Source organism: Rosa chinensis, chromosome 4 (genome assembly GCF_002994745.2).
Source record: "Rosa chinensis cultivar Old Blush chromosome 4, RchiOBHm-V2, whole genome shotgun sequence".
In the NCBI taxonomy this organism is placed as follows: Eukaryota; Viridiplantae; Streptophyta; class Magnoliopsida; order Rosales; family Rosaceae; genus Rosa; species Rosa chinensis.
The window spans coordinates 40,314,324-40,339,197 of NC_037091.1; the positions used below are offsets into that span (position 1 = coordinate 40,314,324).

Genomic DNA, 24,874 nt, shown 5'->3' on the forward strand with positions numbered 1-24,874 from the left:
TTTCGATTGTTTTCAAAAGCGTTGCGATTTGTGTAACATTTTGGGTCCTGTGCGACTCCTTTAATGTTTTGCTCCAAGGGACATTGCGGCCCGAGGATCGAAGGTCTAAGACCTTGGGCAGAATCTCAGGTGACCACGTCTTTGGCCGGACGAGTGGTTACGTTTTCAGTTAGAGCTCTAATCTGTCTGCCATATAGGTAATTCATGGGGTAACGGGAATTGGTTATTTACAACTCATGACATTACGTATTTTTAGGGAACAAGGTGTGAGTTGCTTCCTTATTAATGGTTTTTAAGGGGACAAGGTGTGAGTTGTTTTCCTTATTAACGTTTTGATAGAAATCAAGGTGTGAGTTGCTTTCTATGGTACGCTTATGGTACAACTGATAGAATTCAAGGTGTGCGTTGTTTTCTATGTTTTATTGATAGAATTCAAGTGTGGGTTGTTTTCTATGTTTCGTTTTAAAAGGAAACAAGGTGTGAGTTGCTTTCTTTTATTTCGATTTGAAAGGAAATTAAAGTGTGAGTTATTCTCCTTTATTTCGTGTTTTAAGGAATCAAAGCGTGAGTTGTTTTCCTTATTTTTGGCGTGAGTTGTGTGTGGTTTGAGTTACTCATACGGGCTTGCAAAAGCTTACCGGGTTTGTTGTGTGGCAACCCGGTGCACCATTCCAACGATGTAGGGGTTAATCCTGCAGGTTAGGATAATCGAGGTTGAGGCAGCGAGCTAGCAGCTTTACGGTAGGAAGCCAATTTTGTGACTTTACCGTTATTTGGACTTCCGTTGTAGTGAGCTCTGAGGAGCATTACGTTTATCTTGTTGTTGACAATTTAATTCGTAAGCTTGTGTAATATATAACTCTTTGGAGCGAGTGTATATTAACTTTGAGGGTTCAGGGCATCAATAAGTGTGTAAGTTTAAGGGAAAAAGATTTCAGGTATTTTGTATTGATGACTGGACGTTCACGCATATATAATTATGGGGTTATATATATCGATTTTCATGTGTGTAAAATCAGGGGCGTGACAGCGAGTAATAAGCTCCTACAAGTTTTTTGTAGGCTTAGTCGGGCTAAATGCCTGTGTACGCACTCTAAGTGCCTTGTCTGACCTAGCGAGGTGACGATCCATTATGAATAAATGGGCGCAACCTCCTAGTGGCAAAATAAAACTAAAAGTCAACGGATTTATTTTCCGGCGACAACATAGTAGGAAAGTTATGAAATTGGTAATTATGCTTCGTTGTAATCAAGTTATCTTTCCGTTATGTCACCGCTATTTCAAAGCAAATGGAGTAGCTGGTAGAGCATTCTTTGCTAGTTGGTGCATGCTAGAATACATATATTTTATAGAGACTCCTGATATTATTTTGGGATGTTCTCTAGATGTTTATTGTAATCCGGGGTTTAGGCTCAATGTCCCCCCTTGTATTCGGCAGTTTCATTAATCAAGGCTTGAGGGCAGCCGCACCAGCCCTTTATTTCAAAAAAAAAAAAAAACAAAGCTACTTATGTAAATACTAATCTAATGAAGATTTTCTTCAGCAATTAATTTCTATGGAGGTAATTGTCATGCTCCATAATTCCAAAAACAATATAAATCCGAAGTGTTTCATCTCATATTCTCACCAAAAAAATAATAATAATAATAATACATGTTCCATCTCATATCCTCGATTATACAAATCCAAAGTGTTTAATCTATTATTCTTAAAAACATAACAATAATAATATTAATAGGTGCTTCATCTTCATAATTCCATCCTATGCAAATCCAAATTGTCATGCTCACTCTCTATTCCTTGGTTGCCCTGAAAACAATCAACAAAGAATACTATATAACCATTAACAATATATTTTTGTTAGAAAACATATATCATATATCAAAAACCCAACAAATATGAGCTCTTCAGACAGTGCAAGCAAATAGAAAGTACTTGATATGCCTAACAATGCACACATTCTGGGCTCAAAATAGAATCCAACATTTACATTGCATTCGCATCTGGAATCAACATTTACATTCCATTCGCATCTAGAATCAACATTTATGTTTGACGTCCTTCATCTTCTTCACAGCAACCACGTCTGGCAAAACAGAGGATTATAAGAGTGGAAGTTAACCCAGCATAAACTAATGAAAGAAGCACAAAATTAAGTACATCCCCATGCTTGAAGAATATGGCGTTTCTTCAAGCAGAAGGTGTAATTCCCATTCAATAAATATAAAACTCAGTACATATAAATGAATTAACTTTTCAAAAAAAAAAAAAAAATTTAATGAACCCACGTAGCTGGTCTCAACCAAAAGGAGCAGTGCTCATCTTAGGACAACAGGGACTTAGTTACAAGGAGACATGAATTGATTGCTTTTTGTTCCCCAAAAAAAAAAAATTGCTTCAAATACAAAATTTGTTTCCCTTATATTAAGCAATATACCAGTAAACTGAACTAGTATCAGCTTGCTTTAGATCTGCTCATAGATATTCTCTATTCCCATTAGAACTTAGTCCAAAATGTTTATTGAACGGATGAAACTTACACTTGTCCCTTGTTATTCACTATGCCAAAAACCTTATCAGACGACAGCGGAAAACCGTTGTGTGATAGGAGAGCCACCGTTGTAGACCGAGCCGCTGTCTGATGAAAATTCAGACAACGGTGGAACATAGTCCACCACTACAAAAAAAATTGCAATAGCCACGGCGCCAAGCAGTCGCAAAAGAGCATTGGCGACGGCTCTGCGACAGCAATGCTTCTGACGCAATTGGTGGCGTTGCCAATGCCTTTGGCAATGGCAATTGCGCCGTTACAAGAGCATTAGCGACTGCAAATCATTTGCTGTCGTAAGAATTTTGCAACGGTAATTTGCCATAGCAAATACCAATGGCGACTGAAATTTTTTGTCGTCGCAAACTTTGACGACGGCAAAATGCTGTCGCAAAGTATTATTTATGAATAAAAAAAATCTAGCATGCATATTGCATGCCAGATTTTTTTTTTTTTGGGATAAAAAAACTGTACAAAAGATAATGAAGCTTATACAGAAACCAACGTTACATTTTTATTTTTTCTCATGAATGTTAAGAAAATGAACGAAGCTTATACAAAAATTATTGCTTCCTCCTGGAACTATCCTATTCTATCAGTTTTTGCTCCATAAGATCAACCGCATTGGTATTGTTCTTTGCTTCATTAATAGCTATGTTCTTCTTTGTTTCTACCTCTTTCTCCACCACTATGTCTCTCTATAGTAAATAGGTCCTACAGAGTAACAATTCAACACAAATGATATTTTAATTCATACAACAACTCTTAAGAAATGGGGCTAAGCTAAACTATGGTAACAAAGTCCTAGTTATTACGATTCAATGAAGAAAATGAAATAAAAGGAAGTAATATTGTCTTTACCTTGATGCTTTCCTCTCCCATAAGCTCAAAGTATATCTTACCCTGTAAAAATAAACTTAATTCAATTTACATGAAGTATATAGCAAACTGATTAACTATGAGGAAGTGAAGTACTAGAAGATCATTAACAGCATTAGAAGCAATTAGTAAAGAGTATACAATTGAAAAAAAAAAATATCTCGTACAAGAGTCCATCCCTGAAAATTTTCAGGCTACTTCATTCAATATAGAGGAGAAAAGAACATAGTGAGAAGAACAGATCAATTTATAGCTCTTTCCATAAGCAACTTAGCAAGCTGATAATACTAACATGATGGTATTCTAGGTACTCAGGGGGGAAACTATACCTTGTTATACTGAAAATCAAATATCGTATAAATTCCTCTATCAATAACCCCACAGATGCGGCAAACATATCCAAGATCATCCTTTAAGACAAAAGAATGCTCACTATAGCCTTCACTCATTCTTTCTTCGATCAGATAAAGGATGTACAACGACATCCTATCAGAAAGAGATGAAAATCAATATAAAATAATGATTGTATACTATGATTACAGCTCTGAAAAATTATCAGACATTTTAGCCCAAAACAACCCTAAAGTTTATACCAATCACTTGACATCAAGACACTTACTGTAAAGAAAGAATATAAACAATACCTTTGAAGATTCTAATGCCCTTGACATTTCCATCCATGCATCTCCTAAACCATCATCATCTTCAGTGCTTCCGTCCTCTTCTACACCAACATAAACACATGCAGTAAGGAAAACAAGAATTCAATTGAACAGGCATAAACTGCTAATTAATTTGGAAGAGAAAATATATTATTAACAGCGGTGTATTGTTTTCACTCATGATAATTAGACAACAATCAAGCAAAGATCTAATATTCAGACATGTAAACATAATACACTAAACCCAATGTAAGATACTAGCTTCAACTTATATTTCTAGCACCAACTACAGACATGCTTGTTACTGATGTTGTCCCAGAGATACCAAGTAAGAAGTGACTGATCATCACCAACAGAACCAAATGCACCTTGATGGACCTAGAATTATTCAAAAACAGTAAACATTGAATGTAAGAGCAGATAAGAGCACAAGTATGTTAGTACTTTAATAAGAACAACTACCATATCCAATCCATAGTCAGAACTAGGCAGTTGTTCAGGTTTCAAGTAACAATACAGTGTTACGAAATGAGTGGCTTCAATACTAAAGTTGTTTGTATATATCAACTTAATAAATGATTTCTAAAGAAAAGAAAAGCTTAACTGAATTGTATTCCATTTCTGGATTTTCCTTTATGATTCAAAGTTAAGGAAAGTTCAACAGGACTATGGTTTGAAATATATAACAGTTTCATACAATCTCCTTATGACTTGTACAACATGCTAACTTTTTTTCAAAACAAATTAACTGCATTACAATAGCTCCGACAGGACTAAGCAGAACACACAAGATAAGGCTTGCAATATAAAGAGGTCATAGTGAACTAAAAATGCAGCAAGCAGAAGACATAATACAATATGCTGGAATAATTCAAAGTGGAACTCAATTCATGAGGTCATTTAAGAGCTGAAGACATAAAGGGAAAACAATAAAGGGCTGAAATGACCTCTTTATATTCCAAGCAGAAGACATAATACAATCTCCTCATAACACTAGCTTGCTTTCATAATACATGAAAACGATAAAAGCAAACTTTAGTTAGCAAACAAGTATGAGCATTAAAAGAAATCAAGAGATTATATATGTTCATATTGGCACAAAATCAGGACAAATCCCAATGAAAATTTAACCCAAAATTTAACCTTGCAAGAACTAATAGATTGCATTTTAATAGATTCAGTTTGTAACGATTCCTATGTCCATGTGGATTAGCTAAAGCATCACTAATATATCATTGAACAAACTACTAATTCAAACGACAGTATGAGATGGATTTATGCAATAGCAAAGCATCCTTCCAACTAAAATAGGAAAGAAATAAAACAAATGTACCTATGCAAAAGCTAACCTTCAAGCTGCATATGATTCCCAACAACTTGTTCACAGTTCTCATCTCCTTATACAAGTTCCTACAGTTCACACAAACGAAAGACCATATGAAATCTGAAAAATCAGGGTGCAGCATTTAAGATTGACGAATTGGTTTCTCAGATAGTAATCAATACAATATGACATTATCATCAACAAAAGCAAGTTAGTAATCCACTAACATATAAACCCAATTGCTAAAAGAAAGAAATTTTCCATTATAGGCGATCACATAGATAATACAATTCTATATTAATTCATTCCATCGAATTCAAGCCTAAAGCAGTTGAACCCAAGAACCCAATCAATTTAATGACATAGATTCACACAAAAAGGAGAAGAAAGTTAGTAATTGGAGAGAAGAAGACCAAGAAAACATAAACAAGCTTGACTACTCTATGGATCAAATAACAGGTGGAATCTTAAGAAGTCCTCCTGCGAGAAAAATGATATAATAAACTGACTGAAGAGCACATTTTACAATTATGAAAAGACCCACCAATGTCAACTACACCATGGAGGATAAATTCCTTTTAGTGATACAGTTAAACAGTGTGGCTAATGATTATGGTGATGATCAATATTACTAAGGTTGACACATAAGATGTCTTAAAAGCCGGCCATTAGATTAAAATCGTGCCACCAAAATATGCAAAGTTACACCTCAAAGAAATTGTCACAAGGAAAACTACTACGATCATCTGATTCAATTCAAATCCATTGCTCAAAACTTTTAGATAAACACAACTTCCATCAAATTTTGGTTATCCATCACAATGCTCCCTGAACACAAAAACTGGTACCTGTCTATCACTTACAAGAATCGCATTGTGATGCTGTGAAGATGATGAAGATGCAACAACATTGGTAGGAGCAGATGATGATGGAACATCAGATTGCCCAGTTTCCCTAAACAAGAGACAAACACAACAAAGCATCAAACTTTCAGATACCCACAAAAAGAGAAAACAAACCTTCCCAAATGCCAAATAGTTCAATTAACTTTCACACAGAATCAAGAGCTTTTCAGTCCCATGGGCTCGGAATAAAAACCAGCAATAAAGGGTTTAAGATCGATCCAATTTTCGACCAAACCAAGAAACGTAAATAATCCAAGCACAGAAGCAAAAGATTTTAACTCTAGCAACTAATCTATTTCAGGGAAATTATAAATGGAAATTGGAGACACAATCCCAACTATCTAATTTCCAAATAACCTAACCATATAAATTTATCAAGCAAACAGAAATTGATCAACTGCAAAGCCTTAACACTCACTTACCCAGAAGCCTCAACCCTACAATTGAATCAAAGCAACAGAAATTAATTATCTAAAGCTCTCTCTATTGTAAATGTAACTTACTAACCCCAACCCTAGAATGACTCGAATCATAGAAATAGAAAGAGAGGAAGATGGAGAGGTGTTTACAAGAGAAAAGCTACAATTGTCAAGAAGGTGATGAGAGATTTCTCCACATACTCGGTGATGAGAAGGATAGATGGTGAAGCGAGAGGGAGAGAGATCTGGTCTGCTTCATTTCCCGAAGTGAATGGTTTTTCTATTTTTTTTAAAACGCATTTTGAGCTGTGTTAGCGACCGCGTTTGATACTCCGTCTCTCTTGATATTGAAAAGGCGCCACGGACATGGCCTACCGTCGCTTCCCATTTCTATTACTGCGACGCCAACAATTGCAGTCTCTAAAATGGGAGCATTGGCCATGGCAAATTTATGTCGTTGAAGTTTTTTTTTGTAGTGCTTATTGATGTATGCAAAAGTCAAAAACTGATCTATTCCATTATAATATGATGGAGAATGCCTATCTGCTAAATCGATCCACGATTTGTCCATATTTATCCTTAGCAATCAGATTGAATATCTACGTCAAATAGCCAAGCAAAATACAGGTTATTAAATTATAACCATGACTACCAACCAAACCAAGAACTTTAAACAATTAACTAAGTGAACAAGCATTGCATACAAGTGAGCTAGCATCATAGTACAATACAAAAAGACTATAAATCCCTAATATATACTCTAGTATAACAATAATCTGATACGCATTAAAGTATACAAATTGATTATATATAGGTAAGAGGGCAAAGTGGCATGCTTATGAAGTAAGTGAGTATGGACACAAATAATGATCGAAATTTTAAATAAATAAGCTTTGTTCAAATATACATTAAAAAAATATATAAAAGCAACAAACAAAAAAGATAAAGTGGATAACTTCTGCATTTACTCCCAACAATCTCATAGACATCCAAGACAAGAAAAGATAAGGCTTACCTGGAATTAGACTCAAACCATTAATGACGAGTGAAAGATAGAGGATAGAGAATAGAGGACAAAGCAGACTAGCCTCCGAGTAATATCCAAAGAAGCTGCAAAGCCAAACAATTAATAAGATGCAAACAGATTATGAAGTATCAAACTACATGACACTTTTTTTTTTTTTTTGAGAAGGCAACTGTACATACTGGGGAGTCTCAACTAAGTTTAGCACTAGCCTCTGAGCCTCATCGGTACTCCCAGGTACTACGCCATGGGCCGGGTTCATGACCCACCATGGCGGGCCTCACATGGGATGCCACCCGGGGCACCCAGGGCCCGGGGCAAGGCCAGCACAGCCCATCTATTTACACAACAAGAGGGCTAATATGGCATCAGAAGAACAACCTGTGTCCCACATCGAGGATAGGGGCGACTCCTTTCCCATGCTTGAGTATAAAGACATTAGCACAACCACCTTTTCCAGGTAATAACTCCTTTATACACAATTTGATCTCCATACATCTATTAGTTTCTCACTCAGACATCGGAGAGGTATAAACCGTCCGGCACGGTTTATCCCTCTAACGTTGTGTTCTTGATACAGGATTTAGGAGTTGGATCGGTGCCTCAGACGGTATAGCATTCTGTGTGAGGTACCCGGAGAAAGCCACCAGAAACATTGGCGCGCCAGATAGGGGCAGTTACTGGACATGAATGAGCCAGAAGTGACAGGAGAGGGAAGAAGTGTCGCCCGGGCACTGATATTCTCTCTGGGAACTTCGTCAGCAGAGGCGCCGAGTGTTCAGGGAGAAATCCATGGTCTCGGATCCTTGGACCCGATAGTCCCGGATCAGGTGACTCCGGTATCGGAATTGGAGTCTATGCGAGCTGAGATCGCAGCCTTCAGGGAACAATCCAGGATCGATCGGGAACAACAGAGTACCGATAGGGAAACAAACCGCCTCACGCAACAGAGAATGCAGGATTTGGAAGATGAAAACACGGCGCTGGCCCGAGCACTGGACAGAAGGCACCAGCACAACGAGGCACTCACTCAGGCCCTGGCTAGAGCATCCCAGCTAGCAGGCGTGAACGCGGCCTCGATAACAGGAGGCATCAGTACCGCCCCAGCACCTCCTACGGAGGGCAGTCAACGGTTAATCCAGGTACCGGTAGACTTATTCCCGGAAAACTTGAGGCATCTACCACCACCACCGTTACCACAGCCAGTTCACAATATCCCACCGGTAACCGACGCAAACACGGCATTACTCGTACAAATGAGCAACTCCTTACATGCCCTGCAGGCAAGGGTACAGGCCACAGAAAATAGAGACACCTGGAGAGCTATGAACAGTTACGAGGACCGCCCGGGGCCTTTCACCCAACAGGTTAGAGGAGCCATTCTAGCGAATACATTGAAACCACTGAAGATTGACTATACGGGAGTTGGAGACCCCTACCAGCATCTACAGGCTTTCCGATCGCAAATAAGCGCCAAGGGATATACGGACGAAGTGTGTTGTAACATGTTCCAGGAGACCTTGTCAGGGGAGGGTTTGAGTTGGTTCTACGAACTGCTGGTCGGTTCTGTAGGGAATTTTAAGGAGTTAGCTGACAAATTTGTCGCTCGGTTCATCTTACGCACTGATGGGATACACACACCAAAGGGCCTGTTAAAAGTCCAGCAGGGAGAAGATGAAACTCTGAAGTCTTTTGTAAATCGATGGCAGGCGGCTACCGCTAAATGCCGGGACCTTAATAAGGAACTGGCTGAGCTGGCTTTCAGGAGGGGCTTAAGGCGCGGAGAATTTCTCTACGGGATCAACCATAATCCTCCAGCTAATTACGACGAGCTGATGGCCACTGCCATCAGACACGCCCAGGCCGAATTCGAAACATACAGGGACACCCCCAGACCAGAGCTAAGATTATCCGCACCGGCCTCGACGGTCAGGGATGAGCCACCAAATAGGGAGTGGGTCCATAGTCATGATAGGTCACCCCATACCTCGAACAAAAGAAGCAAGGAGTCCTCGTCCAAGTCTAACAGTTACGGGACCACTCACCCCCACCGAGAACCGAGGGTACAGCAGGCCTCGCGGACACCACCACCACCCCGGTATGAAGTATTCACGATCCTCAACGCTTCATACGAGACTATTTGGAACGAAAACAGAGGTGAGATATCGGGACCACCCCCAAGGAAGTTCCCGAAAAGTAAACTTACCTAGCAGGATACCCGAAAATTCTGCACTTATCATGAGGATGCCAGACACAATACCAATCTCTGCGTTGCTTTAAAAAATACAATCGAGTCCCTCATCCAGAGGGGCAAGCTTCAACGATACCTACCTGCTAAGGAGATAGGAGCTGTAGACGTGTACGGCCAGATCTTCACGATCCACGGTGGGGGCCCGAAAGAGTTGCCTCCCCAGGGGAAGAAACGAAATTCTAGTTTCGGCCGTCTGGAAGTTTTCAACTTCCACAAGGCCCCGCAACAAGACGATGGCACCAGGTGGACATCGGTGACATTCCTGCAGGAGGAGGAAGCCGATCTGAAGATGCCCCATGATGATCCCTTCCTAATAACACTCCAAATGGACCACTATATAATGTCCCGGGTGCTCGTGGACACCGGGGCCTCAGTTAGCGTATTATTTCGCGATGCATACAAAGCTTTGAACAGAGGAAGATCCAAGCTGTCACAAGATAATGAGCCCCTCATTAGTTTTTCAGGAGATATCGTCCAACCACTCGGATCAGATTACCTATCGATCACGATAGGCGAAAGTCCAAATTGTTCAACCATCAAAACAGAGTTCATCGTAGTGGACTGCGTCTCGTCCTATAATGCTATCCTAGGCCAGCCGGCACTCTGGCATCTGAAAACATTCATAGCAGGTCACATGCTGATGATGAAAGTGCCGACCCCGAACGGCACTGCTACGATCCGGGGTGATCAGGCCGCCACGAGGAAATGTTATTCTCTGACTGTATCTCGCGGTAAGGGAAAGTCTGAAATGTTACACGTAGCTACGAACCCTCTGATGGACAGGTACGAGGATCGCAGAGATGATACCGGTTCAGACGAAGAACGGCCCGATGCCGTAGAAGACATTGAAGAGGTAGTGCTATCAGAGCAGTTCCCGGACAGGACTGTTAAGATAGGTACTAGGCTGTCTCCTGTTGTTAGGGAAGGGTTGATCTCGTTTCTCCGTTCCAACACATCCGCATTCGCCTGGTCGTATGAGGACATGCCCGGTATACCGCCGGAGATAGCCACGCACAATCTTAGTATTGTTCCTTACTCGATACCGGTAAGACAAAAACGAAGGGCCTTCACACACCATAAGTACCGGGCTATCCAGGTTGAAGTGAAGAAGTTGATAGCCATCAACTTTGTCAGGGAAGTAACATACCCCCGGTGGTTGGCCAACGTGGTCATGGTACCAAAGAAATCTCCGGGATCATGGCGCATGTGTGTGGACTACACGAACCTCAACCGAGCGTGCCCCAAGGATAGCTTCCCGCTCCCGCGAATTGACCAATTAATCGACTCCACTGCTGGGTACCGGTTACTCAGTTTCATGGATGCGTTCAGTGGATACAACCAAATTCGAATGAACCCAGCAGACGAGGAGCACACTGCCTTTACCACAGACAAAGGTCTCTATTGTTACCAAGTCATGCCTTTTGGGTTAAAGAACGCAGGTGCCACTTATCAGCGACTTGTCAACTCCATGTTTGAGGAAGTTATCGGTACTATCATGGAGGTATACGTGGACGACATGCTGGTAAAAAGTTTAACTTCGGAGGATCACGTAACCAACTTATCGATCGTCTTCACCATCATATTGCGCACTGGTATGCGGCTTAACCCACAGAAGTGCATCTTCGGGGTCGAGGTAGGAAAATTTCTTGGGTACACAGGGGAATTGAGGCCAATCCGGAGAAGGTACAGGCCATATTAGACATGGTATCCCCAACCTACCGGAACGAGGTCCAATCTCTTACTGGCAAGGTCGCCGCCCTATCAAGGTTCATCTCCAGGCTGACGGACAAATGTACTCCTTTTTTCAAATTGCTAAAAACCCAGCACGTCGAGGTAATATCCTGGACAACGGAGCACGAGGCTGCTTTTCTTGGCCTGAAGGCATACTTGTCAGAGGTACCTCTACTCTACAAACCGGTCCCAGGAGAAATGCTCTACATATATCTGGCAGCATCACCAACAGCTGTGAGCTCAGTTCTGATTAGGAAGGACTCCGATTGCGAGTACCCAGTGTACTATGCTGGGAAAGGTTACACTGGTGCAGAATCCAGGTACCCGGACATTGAAAAAGTGGCATTGGCTCTCCTGGTATCAGCCCGGAAGCTCAGACATTACTTCCAAGCACACTCAATCACCGTTTACACTAATCACCCATTGAGGCAGGTTTTGCAGAAACCAGAGACATCGGGCCAGTTAATTAAATGGGCCATCGAGCTTGGGGAGTTCGATATCAAGTACCAGCCCCGGACAGCTATTAAGGGCCAGGCAGCAGCAGATTTTATTTCCGAGTCAATTCCCTCCCATAACCCACCCTTGGAATCACCTGAACCGCTAACCCCAGTTCCACCTCCCCCAGGCACTTGGCGATTATACGTTGATAGCGCGTCGCAAGAAAACCAGTGGAGCCGGTATCCTGCTAATTAGCCCGGACGATCAAGTATACGTATACGCCCTCAAATTTGCCTTCAAAGCATCCAACAATGCCGCAGAGTACAAGGCACTCATAGCAGGTCTGCAGATCGCCCGAGAACTGGGGGTACAACACCTTAGTATCTTCAGTGATTCTCAGTTAGTCGTAAAACAGGTCAGCGGTAACTTCGAAGCAAAGGAGCCCCACATGTCCTCCTACCAGGCCTTGGCCTGGGCATTAGTTCAGAGGTTCACCTCCTACATTTTTACCCAAATACCAAGGGCAGAAAACGACAAGGCAGACACCCTTGCAAAGCTCGCATCAACTTCTCCAAGCCCTACCTATGGGGCCACTAAGGTCGAAATACTCGCTAGACCTAGCACTTCTAAGACGGTGTCAGAAATATTTGCGGTGGATCACGCAGCTTCATGGATGGACCCGATTTTGAAATACATGGTCGACGGCCTAACACCGGATGATAAGGTCGAGGCCAGAAGACTACAGCTAAGGTCAGCTCGATACACGATCATGAATGGCAAACTGTATAGAAGAGGGCATTGCTTTCCCAACCTCAAGTGAGTAACACCAGAGGAAGGTCACAAAATAATGAAGGACATTCACACTGGTGTATGCGGTAACCATGCCGGAGCCCGATCCCTTGCACACAAGACCCTAAAGGCAGGATATTTCTGGCCAACCATGTCGGCCCTGGCCCAAACAATATCCAGTTCGTGCCACAAATGCCAAATGTACGCAAATATCCCGAGGGCACCGCCCATCGCCCTTTCCATCCTCCTTGCACCATAGCCGTTCTGTCAGTGGGGTTTGGACTTGATTGGTAAACTTTCCACAGCAGTGGGACAGTTCAAATACACCATCGTTGCCGTGGACTACCAAACAAAGTGGGTAGAGGCAGAACCTCTCGTCGCCATCACCACGAAAAAGGTCAAAAGCTTCCTATGAAAGAACATCTACTGCAGGTTTGGAGTCCCGGATACTATAGTCACGGACAATGGTACCCAGTTTGACAATGATGAGTTGAGGGCTTACACACAAAACCTGGGCACTAAGATTCTCTATGCTTCCCCGGCTCACCCCCAGACCAACGGTCAGGTCGAAGCTGTCAACAAGATAATCAAGAAAATACTGAAAAAGAAGCTTGACGAAGCCAAGGGTCTTTGGGCTGCTAAACTCCTGGAGGTGTTGTGGGCTATCAGGACCACGGCAACGGAGGCCACCGGGGAGACCCCTTTCTGCATGGCTTTTGGATCAGAAGCAGTACTACCTATTGAAACACAAATCCAGAGTCCCCGGATCGAATACTTCGATGCGGGTACCAACTCAGAAGGCCTACACCTCGATGCTGATTTACTCGAGGAACGAAGAGATGTGGCACACATGCATAACTTGGCAAACAAGCGGAGGATAGCTCGTTACTACGATGCCAAGGTACAGTCCCGGACATTAAAGTTGGGGGATTGGGTCATGAAGCAAGTCTACCCAGAGCCCCGGGGACTGGATCCATCCTGGACAGGCCCTTACGAGATCATTGAAGAGGTAGGCCCCGCAACCTTTTTCATCCGGGACATGAACGGGGTCGTTTCCAGGCATCCATGGAATACCCAGCGCCTGCGGTACTATTACAAGTAGCTCCGGGAGCATCTTGTCCTAGCTTTTGCTTTTTGAACATACAGCTATGGCAAGCTACCCATCGGGTACTCATTCTGTATTTAACCACCATATGGTATTTGAATGGAAAAATGAATTATTCAGACCATTTCTAGCATTTTTTTTACCTACCCCGGACATTCCCGGACATAGCTATTGTCAGTTACTCTATTCCAGTAATAAGTGATGCAAACAAATGCTCAAGGTACGAAATCCTAGAAATTTTAATTCCTTTCCAATTCCCATTCAAAATCAAGAAGTTTCCATTCACAAAAAGCCTGGACTACCAGACAAAATTAGACAATTGTTCAAAAAGATAATTAAAAAAAAAAAAAAAAATTTACAACCGATCGCCACCGGTACTCTGGGACCCACCGGTACCAGATTTGGCCACCGCCTCCCGATCTTTCTTCTTCTTCTCCAGGAGACCCCGCCTGAATTTAGCATCATCTAAATATCCGGCCGCCACCCACTCCTTGAACTTCATAATGACAGCCTTATCTTGGGCAGCAGCCAGCATAGAGATGAGCTCTTTCGAGGACTTGTACTCCTCCACGGCCTCGTGCCTCTCTGCGGGAAGGCGATCCTCCAGGTGGTCTGCCTTCTCCTTCCATGAGACGGCAGACTCTACAACCTTTTTCTCCGAGTCCCGGGCGTTTTTTACCTCTTCCCGCGCCTCAGCAAGTTCACCCTCAAGCTCCGCGATCCGCTACTTAGCGGCGACCATCTCAGCCCTCAATGAGTCCCGTTCCTTCTCCAACTTGGCCTTCTCGCCATGAAGATACTTCACCTGCCCGGAGAGATTGCTAACCTCCTCCTTCATATGAGTATCTTCCTCGCTGGCGTCAATGGCGTACACATTGAAGAGTGCCTGCAGATACACCGATTAAAACGTATATAACGATAAAAAATTGAGAAAATGAAACAAGACGTACCCGCATCATTGACTCCCGGGCAAGACGGCGATTCTCCTGGGGAGTATTATCCTTGGCCCGAACCCGGTCGAGGTCAATATCCTTCAGATCCCCAAGCATGGACCGCACGAACTTTTCATCGGCAACCCCGTACTCACTCAACAGCTGCTTGATGGGCTTCTTGGGGATTACCAGAATGGCGAGAGATAACAGGCCAAGCGAAGGCAACGACTCTGGTCCCGGGTGATCTTTCTTCTGCCTCTTCGCACCAATACCTTGAACATCCCAGCCAGTGTACGTCACCTCCTTATCAGTACGATGCCGGTGCCTATGGGATCTCTTCTTCTCACCAGGTAGTAGTGCCTCATCGCTCCCAGTGGAACGAGAGGAAATTGGCACCAGGGCCGGTACTTTTCCCATCCCGGTGTCATCTATCGTGATAACATCGGCCATGGAGGGCTGCGCGACGTGTGTCACGGGAGCGTCGGGGTCAGGCTCACCATATCCCTCATCGGTGATCTCCAAAAGGGTTTCTTCAATTGACCGACTCGTACCTTTCGACCCTAAGTCGACATCGATGTGAAGGGCGTCTTCTCCCTGGCCCATCAGCATATCCATCAATTGGGCATCATCCATTCTGTCCTCCTCCTTTCCTTTCCGGGGTTTCCTCTTCGGCGCTTTCACTGCAATCAGTTCAAAGATTAGTCGAAAGCAAAAAGGACGAGTGAAAAAAAAAAAAAAAAAATTTATACTATATTTGTATAATATTTTAATCCCTTACCGGGGAGCCACCCTAGCCCTAGCCTATAAAGTATAGAGTGCCGGATGAATCTATAAGAGCTCCTCTCTTTCTTCGACCAAACGGCATATACCCGGGCTATCCTCTTCCTTTCTACTTCGGATAGAGTATAGGACTGGTCCCTGATAGCTTGGAAGGTACCGGTCAGCTGCCACTTCTTATTTTTAATTTGCCACCGCCCCCCAGCTAGGAACACTTTGTTCCTCCACCTTTTGCTCATCGAGGTAGGCATGTCGGTAACTAGTGGCTCGTAATCCCTAGCGGCAAAGGTAACCGTACCCGCACAAGACTGCTTCCTTGAGTACAGTACCCGATGTACCGCGCGGAATTCGTTTATGGAAGGCCACCCTTGTTCGCACAAGTCCCACATAGCCATCATACTGTATATTTGGCGAATGGCATTCGGGGTCAGCTGCCCCGGTGACAGGTTCAGCATCCGCAGCAGATACTGTAGGCACCGGGGCAGCGGTAGCGATAACCCTTGGTGGAGCTGATTCTCGTGCAACGCCACCCACCCCGGGGCAGGATTCGCGGCCATCTCTCCATCCCTAAGCGGCCTAAGCTCCACCTCGTCCGGTATCCCCCACTTCAGCCGCATGTCGATGATCTCCTTCATCGTCATACTTCTCCCGGGTTCATCGCATACGGTCCCATCCGCAAGTGTATACCTCGGCTTCGGAATGCCCTCGGGAATGGCCACTGTGACTACCGGGGCCTCCGCGGATCCACCTTCGCTCTCACCCTCGATGGACTCCTCACTACTCTCCGAGAACACCCCAGTCGAGGACCCCGTGTTCTCTGCTAATTGATCTACTCGGCCTAAGTACCGGTCGATATCCACTTCAGCTTGCCTGGCAGAAGACTGGTACGACGATCCCGTATCCCCACCCATGGCTTCTGATTCCATCCTAACTACGGTATCGGGGACCTCAAATCTTGCTATATCTGGAACCAGAAGCACAAGGGTTAGCCTAACCAAAACCCAGAAATTCAAGCCAAAACCCAGAAAAACTCAGAAATTCAAGCCAAAACCCATAAATACCCAGAAGTTCATACAAAACCAAAACCATTTCGAAGCACGGATTACTCCCCACTTCAAAGAAAACCCAGAAAAACCCAAAAATCTAAAACAAAAAGACAACGACACTAGCATTGTTCGTTTTCTGTCTTTATGCAAACAAGAGGAACACAAACACAAACAGAAAACGGCCATGGCAGAAACAGAAACAAAAGACCTAGCAAATAAATAAATAAATCGTACAAGCAGAGCGAGAGATCCAACCTCTTCTTCGGCAGACGATCGATCTATCACTCCACAGGCACGCACACTTCTCCCTTGGCTCTCCCTTTCTCCTCGCTGCAAATCTTCCAAGTCTTCTGAGCTTCTTTTTCACGAAAGTGAGGGAAAACAATCGGTTTCCCCCCTTAAATTCAATCTCCAATGCATCAAGGCCGTCGAAACCGAAAAGCCCTCAACCATAGGATCGCTACACGTGTCCCACGCCTCTCCCCATTTCTCGAGCTTTGGCAGGCGAAGGGACGGGCATTTATTGCACAACCCAGTCTGCTCCACGTGGCCGACATGCACCGCCTACCCCATCGGGTACCGGAGGCTCAAATTTTCTACCCCATCGGGTATCAGAGCCAAGTCCTCTCTCTACCCCATTGGGTACCAGAGGCTCAAAATTTTCTACCCCATCGGGTACTGGAGGCTCTAATTTTCTACCCCATCGGGTATCAGAGCCAAGTCCTCTCTCTACCCCATTGGGTACCGGAAGCTCAAATTTTCTACCCCATCGGGTATCAGAGTCAAGTCCTCTCTCTACCCCATTGGGTACCAGAGGCTCAAAATTTTCTACCCCATCGGGTATCAGAGCCAAGTCCTCTCTCTACCCCATCGGGTACCGGAGGCTCAAATTTTCTACCCCATCGGGTATCAGAACCAAGTCCTCTCTCTACCCCATTGGGTACAAGAGGCTCAAAATTTTCTACCCCATCGGGTACCAGAGCCAAGTCCTTTCTCTACCCCATCGGGTACCGGAGGCTCAAATTTTCTACCCCATCGGGTATCAGAGCCAAGTCCTCTCTCTACCCCATCGGGTACCGGAGGCTCAAAATTTTCTACCCCATCGGGTATCAGAGCCAAGTCCTCTCTCTACCCCATCGGGTACCGGAGGCTCAAATTTTCTACCCCATCGGTTATCAGAACCAAGTCCTCTCTCTACCCCATTGGGTACCAGAGGCTCAAAATTTTCTACCCCATCAGGTACCAGAGCCAAGTCCTTTCTCTACCCCATCGGGTACCGGAGGCTCAAATTTTCTACCCCATCGGGTATCAGAGCCAAGTCCTCTCTCTACCCCATTGGGTACCGGAGGCTCAAAATTTTCTACCCCATCGGGTACCGGAGGCTCAAATTCTCCACCCCATCTAGTACCAGGGACTCGACCTCATCTTGTCCCAGGAGGTGGCTTACCTACAGCGTAGCCCGCTCAAGATTTCTCTTCTGAGGGAACTTGGGGGACTACCTATAGGCACACTAGTGCCAAACCTTGAGACTAGATAATAATAAGTCCCCACCCAAGAAACATCTTGAACGGGAACTTGGGGACTTGTACATACTGGGGAGTCTCAACTAAGTTTAGCACTAGCCTCTGAGCCTCATCGGTACTCCCAGTTACTACGCCATGGGCCGGGTTCACGACCCACCATGGCGGGCCTCACATGGGATGCCACCCGGGGCACCCAGGGCCCGGGGTAAGGCCAGCACAGCCCATCTATTTACACAACAAGAGGGCTGATATGGCATCAGAAGAACAACCTGTGTCCCACATCGAGGATAGGGGCGACTCCTTTCCCATGCTTGAGTATAAAGACATTAGCACAACCACCTTTTACAGGTAATAACTCCTTTATACACAATTTGATCTCCATACATCTATTAGTTTCTCACTCAGACATCGGAGAGGTATAAACTGCCGGCACGGTTTATCCCTCTAACGTTGTGTTCTTGATACAGGATTTAGGAGTTGGATCGGTGCCCCAGACAGTATAGCATTCTGTGTGAGGTACCCGGAGAAAGCCACCAGAAACAGCAACTAAGTGAGAACAAATCTATACAATATCCAGCTTATTGTATGTAATACTAGCAAGGTTGCGTTCACAGAAAGAACTAGTCTCAATAACTATTGCCTCAATCATCATCCTAGGAAGGAACGTTAATGCCAGTACACATAAAATTAGTAGTTCGAATCCTGGGGAATACGATTTGAAAACCAAAAACGACAAAGCAAATTTGCTGCGAGACTTTAAAATTCAATTGAAAACATTTAGGACCTGAAAACCATTACACACAAAGTCCACAAGATAATATTATAAGGATAAATCTAACATGCCATAGTGATTAGAGCTACAAACCTAATATATGCACCCATCTAGGCAATCATGTAGAGCACACAACATCCGTAACAAAACAAACATAAGAAATTCTGAAAAAGTTACCTTGGAAGAACTTACGTGTTCTTAATAGTTAGGCAATCTTCCTTTTGCTTTCCCTTCACCCATCAGTAGCTGAAACAAGAGATGAGCCCACAATTAAAAATAATATAGATGCTATCAATCCAAAACAAAGTCCAATGCCAACTAAAAGTTTTCTTTGCTTTTGAAAGAAGATGCAAAACAGATATACAATTATGCATGCAAGGTAATTGCAAATCTTAGCAAGCACGTTGGTAAAAGAGAAAGTAAGAGTACCAAAGAATGGCCAATTAACAAAGGAAGCCAAGAGGAGATGCTATTCTACATAATATGACAATTAAAAATTGAAGACAAGTTGATAAAGAAATAACACATATATTTGAGTTCCACATTACATTAGTTCTATCTCTTATAAAGAAATAGCACATTATTAGCTAATCAAAACACCAGCCAACTAAACCAAGTATATATCTGTTTTCATTCAGAGAACCCCTACAAGCTATAAAAGGCCACTACTCATAATACATATAAATATCCAAGTATCAAAACCAACCACTGAATAGGACCATAGAAAACTAAAACATAATCAAACACATGCATATACCATTTAGCTGAAAGCTTCAGCAACTGAATTAACCCATATAGTGATAAACAAAACCAGAGCTATTAATTACTCAGGGCTTGAAAACCATTCAGGGCCAAATTCAAATTAAAAGATTTAGGGCTTGAAACCATCTAAACGAAAAGATTAAACAACCAAGATATCGCTATCTACCATGTGAAGGAATAGAGAAAGACCAGTGCTTTGAATTCTCCACAGAGCAAATTGAAGTCAGCTCCATTCATATTGAGATATTCAGTACCAAATCGACATACCCAAACACTCAATTGACATAACCAAACACCAAAACCAACAAACATAACGGTTCTTCCACAAATAAGTAAAATTGAAAGTGATTTCAGATACACAAACAAATTTTCTATACTTGGTTCCTCCCAGACAACAAAAATCTCATCTCTTTCATTTGATAATTTGAACTAACCGAATTGAACCCACTGATGGGAGAGAGAAGATACATACCCAGAGAGCGAGAGAGACGAAGGTGAGTACTGAGCTAGAGAGATGAAGGTGAGTACTGCGTATGAGGTTTTTGAGATTTATATGAGTCTTCAGAGAACAGTTTTTAGGTTGAGGGGAGGGGAAGATGGAGTATGAGGTTTCATTCTTAGGGAAGATTGAGTTTTTTGGGTTCACTATGGCGCACGGCTATTTTTCGTTTCCCCTCCCCTTCTGAAGCTAGGTCAACTTTGATTCTAATTTTAAGACCCAAATAGTATAAAATAAAAAATAAAATAAATCTATACAATACTACGGCAACTATAGCGTAGCAAGAATCAGGACAAATTTAACTACGACATTAAAGATGTCGTCGCAATTGTATAAGTTTTTATGTCACGGCGTTAATTTGCCGTCGCAAACCAATTTTAAATTTGTGATGCCTTATTTACCGTAGCAAATCTATGACCAATGGCGACGGCATTTTTGCGCTGACGCTAACTGTGGTAGCCATTGCAATTTTTTTTTTTGTAGTGAACCCTTGTCTGAGAAACACATAGACGACGGGTATGTGTTAAAAGTGTTGTTTGATAGCTCGGCAGATGCCATGCGCAGCTGCGTTGCAGTTGCGGCGCTGCCTTCAGACAACAGAACTTGTTTAAATCCGTTGTTTGTTAGGCTTTTCAGACAACGAAGTTTTAGTGTTTTCTGTTGTGTGAGAGTAAATTAGAGGACTTACTTTTTGAAAAAACCATTGTCTGATATATGAGAAATCTGTTGTATGATCATTTAAACATCCATTTTACCTAATGAACAGTAGTGATCAAATGGAAATAAAATTTGGTGCAAACAATCAAATGAACTAATAGTACTCCAACAAATATTTTGAAACATTGGATCCACCTAGATACAATTCGTATTGGTCATTGTTCCACAAAATCATGAATCGGTGACAATTTATTGTTTAACATTACATCAGGGAAAGAAAACATTAGTGTGCTAGAAATGAATCAATGATTATCGGACTATCCCACTTCGGCCACAATTAATGCTTGCTCCTGCTGCTCCTCTTTTTTTCTTCTGCTTCAACATGACAAAATGACACATGCAAGAAGCTGTAGAGAAAGTATTAGGTACTTATCTAGCTGGTAAACCAAACATTAGTTAGCAATTGTTGAACCTTTCAGATAAACAAAAATTACCAACTGCAGTAAGAGGCTTTATTGGGATATCTGAAGCAAATAAATTACCAACTACAAGGGTGAGGCCTTATTGGGATATCTGAACTTCCATGAATAAAATTTGCAATCTGCTAGCCGCTCCTATGTAGGATGTTTGATGTACTGCACCAGCAATCCAAACACATAAGCAAAGCCAAAACAGAGTACCGATCGACTGAAAGCCAAACTAAATCCTAAAGAACTTCAAGTGTAATTGAACTTATAAATTTTTGGGCTTGCTCAAGCCTATCAAGGTATTTCTGCTTCAATTAATAAAATGATTGACTGTCACAGTGTACCATACATATTAATAAAAGTTAACAGTTAGAAAGAACAAGTCAAATGCAAGTATGCAACCGCCCTACACAGATTTTGCGCGCACACACAAAAACACATTGAATCACACAACCCTACTTGATTTAGTAAATAAAAGTATAGCACTAAACTGAGAGAGAATGACTTCAAAAGCTCCAATACTAAACACCAAGTTTCAAGGCTTCAACCGACAAACATGTCATATAACTGAAAATTGAAACAAGATGCAATATCCATTTCAACATTATTTTTCAATATCCCAGAAATCTTTATCATTCAGAAATTGCAATCAAATCTATAAAGGGCAATATTGATCAAGGAACAATCCAAGTAATATGATTTGGTGTTGTAGCAAAGAGCCATGAGTGTTGTCCCTATGTCCACAACAAATCTAAATTAGGTGCAGACAAGAAAATAAAATATAAAAAAATTCCCACCACACAAATTGGGAAATCAAAAAGAGAAATCTTCTCACCACACACACATTGAAAGAACTAATAGATCCAATTTTTAAAGACCACAATAAGCCCTGCTATGGAAAATCTGAAGGCAAACAAATCTATGTTGAAGAGTACACAACTGATTTTCTAATTAGACGAACAATTAAAGAACCAAAGCAAAAGGATTGGGACTTTAAGTAGAAAGGGATGAGGCACGTTACTACCTCAGAGCCATATTTGAAAGTTCTGAATATAAAAAGAACACATCAAAATATGAGGCAAGTCAAATATTCTTCTGCATCTATACGAGGAAAGGGAACTAGTAAGAACCTAATGTTGTACAGTTCTCCAAAATCCACTATAACTTGAGAAATATTGAACCTAATGTCGTACAGTTCCTTTGCATCACCTCTAATGACTACGGACATAAACGAGTATTAGAGAAACTTATGTGTCGATCAAGTGGGTTGTATGCAACCACTATTCGAATTATTGAATCCAACCATGTCATGAGAGATGACTTATGGGATTCTAACACATATAGGCTTTGGCATGACCGTTTGGGACACCCAGGTCGTGATATGATGATCCGTATATTAAAGACTTCACAGACATCCATTTTTCAAAACGAAAAGAAGTCAGAACCAAAATTCGATCCAAGGTAGGGCTGGCGCCGCCTACCTCCTACGGCCCAAAAGTGGTATTGACACCACTAATGTCTCCTTGGTTCCTTTCTCTACTTCTAAAGTCAATTGTGACTTCGTGGTATAACCAAATTCTTCCTTGGTTGCTTCCAAAGCTCATCATTCATTTTCCAAAGCCTGCTCTTTAGCAAAGTTAGGATGTAAACCATCCTATGCAAAGGACACTAAAGAAAACATACAATTCTTGCAAAGAATCCAAGGTGATATTTGTGGACCTATTCAACCAACTTGCGGATCATTTAGATATTTTATGGTGTTGGTTGATGCATCGACACGATGGTCACATGTCATGCTATTGTCCACAAGGACAACTGCATTTGCTAAACTCCTAGCCCAAATTATTAAGTTAAGGGCTCACCATCCTGATCATCCTATTAAGTCTATAAGACTAGACAATGCTGGGGAGTTTACATCAAAAACTTTTGATGAATATTGCATGTCCATTGGGATTGAAATTGAACATCTTGTTCCTCATGTTCACACCCAAAATGGTCTCGCAGAAGCTGTCATTAAACGACTACAAATGGTCGCTAGAGCATTGGTAATGCGCACCAATCTCCCTATTTCTTCTTGGAGCTATGCAATATTGCATGCAGCTGTGCTTATTTGTCTGAGGCCTACTGCCACCCAACCATTTTCTGCGTCCCAGATGGTGACTGGGTATGAGCTTAATGTCTCACACTTACACATATTTGGGTGTACAGTTTATGTGCCAATTGCGCCGCCACAACGCACCAAAATGGGTCCTCAAAGACGATTAGGCATTTATGTTGGATATGACTCTCCAACCATTATTCGCTACTTAGAACCCTTGACAGACGATCTATTTACCGCTAGATTTACGGATTGTCACTTTGATGAGACAGTCTTCCCGTCGTTAGGGGGAGATAGGAATAATAATGTTCAACAGGAACGACAGGAATTGTCGTGGTCTGTCCCCACTTTGTCTCATCTTGATCCCCGAACCGCACAGTTCGAAATTGAAGTGCGGAGAATTCTCGATCTTCAGAACGTAGCAGACTCTATGCCTGATGCGTTTTCTGATATCGCTAAAGTGACAAGATCACATATACCTGCTGCAAACGTGCCTGCAAGGATTGATGTCCCTAAAAATCATGGACATGGCGCCACCCCTAGGGGTATTGGGCATGGCGTCGCCACCACTAATAGTGATGGCAATGTGGCTCAGGCCGGGCTTCGAGCAAGGAAACGTGGGAGGCCCGAAGGTTCGATGGATTCTCGCCCGAGAAAGAAAGCGAGTTTGGCACAGAAAGATCCATTATCATCGACATAAATAACCCGTCTCATGAAGATATTCCGGATTATGGTTGTGTCCAAGAAACATCATTGGGGGACGCTCCAATGTTAGAACCAATTCCAAGGAATAGGGAGATCTCCATGAATTACAATAGTGTACATGAGACGTTGAATCGAGATTCTATTATCCTTGATGATGCGTTTGCATATTCTATTGCTCAAAGAATTATAGAACATGATGATATCGAACCTCGCTCCATTGAAGAATGTCAACAAAGAGCAGACTGGCCTAAAAGAAAAAATGCGATCTAGGTTGAATTGGATTCACTACCAAAGAGACAGGTATTTGGGCCTATAACGCTGACACCCCCAAGTATAAAGCTTGTTGGCCATAAATGGGTCTTTGTTAGAAAGTGAGAAAAATGAGGTTGTTAGATACAAAGCCCGCCTTGTGGCGCAAGGTTTCTCACAACGCCCAGGAATCGACTACGAGGAGACATATTCTCCTGTAATGGAAGTTATAACGTTCCGCTACCTTGTCAGTTTGGTAGTTTCCGAAAAACTTGACATGCAACTTATGGATGTGGTTACAACATATCTCT

General features: G+C 42.6%; 1 long non-coding RNA gene across 1 annotated transcript; it reads right to left on the reverse strand.

The window, feature by feature from the left end:
• Positions 1–4,371: 4,371 nt before the first annotated feature.
• On the reverse strand, positions 4,372–7,162 carry LOC121052940. The gene is made up of 3 exons (XR_005810315.1): positions 6,278–7,162; positions 5,440–5,500; positions 4,372–4,468 (listed from the first exon to the last, which is right to left on the reverse strand). It is a non-coding gene; the product is annotated as an uncharacterized LOC121052940 (long non-coding RNA).
• Positions 7,163–24,874: the final 17,712 nt, after the last annotated feature.